General features: G+C 35.8%; 1 pseudogene; it reads right to left on the reverse strand.

The window, feature by feature from the left end:
• Nucleotides 1-1,220: 1,220 nt before the first annotated feature.
• LOC113069655 (G protein-activated inward rectifier potassium channel 1 pseudogene) lies at nt 1,221-3,462 on the reverse strand (annotated as a pseudogene).
• Nucleotides 3,463-5,506: the final 2,044 nt, after the last annotated feature.

Genomic DNA, 5,506 nt, shown 5'->3' on the forward strand with positions numbered 1-5,506 from the left:
ACCTGATGAGTCCTCTAATTACTTACTCTGTCAACCAATCACTGCTTTCAATCACCAGTAAACCCCACAATGATTAATCCTCTCAACCAATCACAGTGAAAGGTCCTAAAAGATTGTTATGCCCAGAGTGCTCTCCTTTCAATATTTGTCCACTAGGTGGTGGTGTTCCGTGGTATTGCCTCGAGCATCAGGTACAGGTGTGGAGTGTTACCTGTGATTGGTGTTTTGAGTTTAAAAGATGGAGAGCAGTGGGTGCTGAACTGGGCCTCCATTCATCTTCCTTTTACAACCCTATGAGATAGTTATTTCTTTCTTTCTTACTTATACTTAATTTTTGTATTATTTGAATTATTATTGATTAAATATTTATTTGTTAAACTTAAGTCTTCTGTGTGGCCTCCCCTTTTTGTTAATGTTACTTCACTCAGAGCCAGGTGGTAGTAACAGGATCATTTTGAGACAAAATAGTTATTTAATGTGTTTCTTTCTTACCACGTAAAATGATTAGGGCATCAAAAGTTCAACCCGTACAACAAACAAGGTGACAGAAAGAATGCTTGAACTTGAATATATTACCAGCCTAATGATTGCATCCTGGCATTGCCAGAGTTTAATGCATTGACTGAATTTCATTTTCCAACAGTTTTTATGACTCCACAAGAAGTGTGTTGTGTCCATTTGATGATTTGTTACAGAATTTCTTTCTATGCCAGTGTCAAAATCCAATGGTCATTAAACCTTTTTAGAACTGCATGAATTTTTAATTAAAGTAGAAGATTCTACAGACATAATTTATGAACAAGCTGTTTGGACTTGAGGATGAAATGATTAATTCAACATAATGCATCCTCTTTAATGTCAATGTAATAATCTTTTGTCCATATTAAAACATCACATGGGGGCATTTTATAAAATACTTTTAAATACTAAACTCTAAAGTTTCATATACCAGAGATGTATATATGCTATTAAACTAAACTAATATATATTTATTATTGTTTTATTGTTTTATTAGGATCCCCATTAGCGGCCCATTTAATGGCAGCTAGTCTTCCTGGGGTCCTCTTTAAAAATCTTCACAACATTAAAATTATAAAAACATACACACAAACAGAAAAACATATATATTTGATTTTTCTGTACCAGAGAGACTACTAAACACACATCATGTTGCAGCTGAATACATTTTATTCATTTTGACTAGGGATAACAGAGGGGGTTGTATGATACACAGCTAGAGATGAGAAGTAGGCATGCACATATTGTAATTGTGTATATTTGTTATATTACTAAGTGTGTGATTGAGATTCACTGGGCGACCATATACAGTCACCAGTAAACAGCTAAGGAATACAAATCACAGTATTTCCAGCTGGAATTTTGTGCTAAAAGGAAGAAAGAAAGAAAGAAAGAAAGAAAGAAAGAAAGAAAGAAAGAAAGAAAAACACAAATGACAAAGAATGATAATAAAAAATGAATGTTAACTCTTGTGCTTTCTATTAGTTAGGTATCTCCAACTAGTTATCACATTGCAAAGCGGTATTTTTGTCTAATTTTACCGCTAAAATATCGAAAAAATAAATAAATAAATAAAAACCATTGAACCATAAAAAATTTACTTGAAAATCAACAATGCTTAAGATATCCGTACTTGTTTTCAAAGAAAGTATATTTTATTAAAGTGTACTTTCCCCAAAAGTTTGGGATCATTAAAAAAAAAAAATGTTAACCAAGAGTGCATTAATTTAAACAAAAATACAGTAAAAACCATAATATTGTGAAATATCATTAAAATTTAAGGCTGTATTTCATTCCAATTATGATAAAGCTACATTTTCAAAACTTTAAATACATTTGCAGTAGTCATGATCCTTCAGAAATTATTCTAACATGCTGATTTGCTGGTCAAGAAACATTTCTTATTAATAGAAATGATGAAAACAGTTGTGCTGCTCAGTATTTTTGTGGATACCACAATACTTATATTTAGTATATATATATTTTTAGGTTCCAGATTCAGAAAGATCAACAAAACAGCATTTATTTGAAATAGAATACTTTTGTAACATTATAATTGTCTTCACCGTCACTTTTAATCAATTTAATGCATCCATGCTGAATAAAAGTAATAATAAAAGAATCTTTCTAACACCAACCATTTAGTATATACAGTACATGATGTGTTGTCTTTCAAGTAAATGTAGCTCGTTTCAAGTGTTTTTATCTGGTTTAGTTTGTTTCCAGGATCTTTAGGCATTTAACTTTTTAAATAAATATTTTGTTTTTCAAGGATTTTTTTGAACCTTTACTGTAAAATAAGTCAAAAGTACTAATTACAAATACATTTATACACTTTTTATTTATTTAGATTTTTTTTGCAGTGCAAGCCACTGCAATCCTCCATTGTGCAGTCAGTAAGTTAATACTTGACATGTTACCGTTACTCTACAAGAGTCCTTATTTAGTTCCAAGCAAAACAATAATTTAGCTCTAATCCGGATGTAGTTGTCCATGCTCACTGTACATAAACACTGAAAATTGCTCTCAGATTAGGAGAAAGTTTCAAAAGCACTTCTAGGTCAGCGATCTGCATTCATCTTCCTTAATTTGGCAGGCAGGTTGTCCTCTGGTCGGCCACCAGGTGTGTGTGGAGGACCGTGGGGGTGTGTGGGGATGGCCGCTGGGGTGGGAGGCAGACTTCTCTGGTGGAGGTCTCCCGTGGACATGGCCATGGGTTGGAAACCCACTTTGAGGGCTTTGAGGTGGAATCGTGCCTCTCCGTCAACCTGCCCAGGGCTGGAGCTGAGGCGTTGTAGTTTAAGAGGAAGGTCCCCTGTGCTCGAAGCCTTTTCGTACTGCTGCGAGCTCAAACGTAGTACCTTCCTTTGTAGATCTTCTCTACCAGACGAGCTCATTTTCTGGAGTTTGGTGGGCAGCTTGCAAGAAGCGCTTCCAGAGTGCGCCCCTTCCTCACCTGCTTCCAGGCAGTCCATGGAAAACACTCGCTCCCGGTGCGGTGTGACCAGGGGGGAGGTGAGCGAGGATTTCTCCTCATATTCTTTGACGCTGTAGGGTGGCGTGGGAACCTCAAAGGTGCTGTGAAACTGGGAGTAGTCCACCCGAAAGAAGCCCTCTTCCAGAGACATGACTGGTAGAAAGCGGTGACCCCACAACACCTCATCTTCCGTGTACGAGGTACGAGCTTGGCATGTCATACCTGTGAAAAACAGCATATTATAAACAAGTATTACAATGGAGAGGAAAAGTTTATGGTCTAAATGTATTACAGATAAGGATGCTTTCATTGTCAGGTTAGCTTGGCCATGAGAATGATTTATACTGCCCTGTTACTTTGTCCTCCAAGAATGTGATTTAAAGACTCTCAATACATAATGTGCGTATGAAGGCCATGCAAGGCAGAGTTTTAAGACTCCTGCAACCATAATTCAGCCAGAGGCTCATTCAGTGAGTCATAAACACAGCCCGAGCCATAGGTTTTACACGGCTGGGCTCTTTCGCTTGTAAACCATCCAGGAAGACTGAAAGTCCAATCTGTTTCACAATAAAGTTAAAAACAATCAATAGAGTAATCACAAAACAACTGGCGTTCCTTAAGAATGCATTGTTTTTTTGCTGTTGTTTTCATTTTCTGCAGAAGAGGAATTATTATTTTCATGGGCATAAACCAGTAAATAAAAAGAGAGATGGAAAATGTATGCTGTCACACTGAAGTAGCATTTGTTTAGGCTTGTGCTTATATTATGCAGTAATTCCAGTGCTCGATTTTATTGACTGAGACTGTCAGTCTTGTGTAGTGGTGAGGACACTTTGATATCTAGGTGGTTTAGTGTGTTTTCTAAATGTGTCATTGAACTGATTTTTGTTCCAAAACAAGTGTTCATAAGTGAGTCATTACATAATAATGAAAGTATTACAATCAAATCATGCTTGAACAAAACTAATGATTATGATGAGTCACTGAATCATTTACTCAGCCAGTTCATAAAAAAAAAAAAAAAAACACTGAATCATTCATGAACAAATGAATTGATCATCAGTCATTGAAATATGTGAATATGTGTGAGACACTGAATCATTCATTCAAATGACTGATTCCTTCTGGAACAAAACACCAAAGTGTGCAATTGTGTGTTGCTTTGAGACATTTAAGGCAGATTCTAACATTTGGAAATATTTCAGTTAGTGGATTAAAAAATACCCAAAGTTACCAATAATATTGTGTCTGAAATGTAAGTTCAATTTTAACATTGTTTACTGAACTGTTTAAAAGCAATATCACATAAGTTTTGTTGGTCTGAATCATTAGTGATATTCAGAGCATTAGTGATTATTACATTATTATTTATTTACAATCATACCATGGCTTTTGCAGACTTTAAGCAGTTTTAGTGTTGATTTTTTTTGGGGGGGGGTGGGGGGTGTGTGCATATTTCTACAGAAAGGATTTAAACATGGTAAAATGTGTTAAAAATGGCCTTGGGAGTACAAATAACTCAAAGCATTAAATAAGCCAAATGTTTAATATACAAAATATGCAAAGGCAGGGAAAATGTAAAAATTAATCAGTGACTGGTGTTCAAGTCTGCAGAGCTTCTGTTGGGGCCTGCTCATGATTAAATGATCATTAAATAGCATATTAATTTGCAGCAACTATAATGAAACCTGAACAAGCCTCAGTTTTCAAAAATGAAGGATGAAGATCATAACAACTTTCTCTCTAAGAGTGTTTCTGCTAGCACTATATCATCCCAAGTAATTAAACCAGTTTATGTGACATTAATCACAGTGAAAATCCCATATTTTGCTGCCGGAGTGATCATGCTGAGTGGGATGGCATGGCTTTATCTAAAGGCTTAAATGATAGATCAATGTTGGAAGAGGTTTCGTGAACGTATCAATGGCTTCACTGCAGTCACCTGAAAGTAGCTTTTAAAGCTCTCTATTAAAGCAGACAAATTTCACAGAAAAGACTCTTCACTGCGCAATACTCTGTCAGCATACATACTTAGAGTCTTAGGTATTGATTAAAACAAGCCTCATACTTTCCGCTTCCACAAATGATGTTTTGGTCTATTTGACCTAAATTGCACATATATTTGGTTCTTTGTTGTTCTTATTAGGGTATATAAAGAGAAGATGCAAATTAAAATGAGACTTTTTAATTCTGTGAGCTGTAAAGGTTCATGCAAAGCCCTTAAAGTGTTACAGAGCTGTGGCTTTGTCTTGTACCACTGTGGAAAATGATTAACTTGACATTTCTGTCTGTGTCCAGGGCTTCAGTGATCAATAAGCACTTATGAGTACATGGCAGGCTTCAGCTCTCGATCAGCAGAGTGGTTAACTTTTAAATCACCTGTTACTGGCCTGGGAAGAAATTCATTACTGAATGAAAGAGTGAATGAAATGGTTTACTAGGAGCCTTCCTCTAGTGTGCACTGAAACGCTTGATAAGTGTGTTTTGTGTCTATCACTGCTGTTACACCTA

This window comes from Carassius auratus, unplaced genomic scaffold, assembly GCF_003368295.1.
Source record: "Carassius auratus strain Wakin unplaced genomic scaffold, ASM336829v1 scaf_tig00002035, whole genome shotgun sequence".
In the NCBI taxonomy this organism is placed as follows: Eukaryota; Metazoa; Chordata; class Actinopteri; order Cypriniformes; family Cyprinidae; genus Carassius; species Carassius auratus.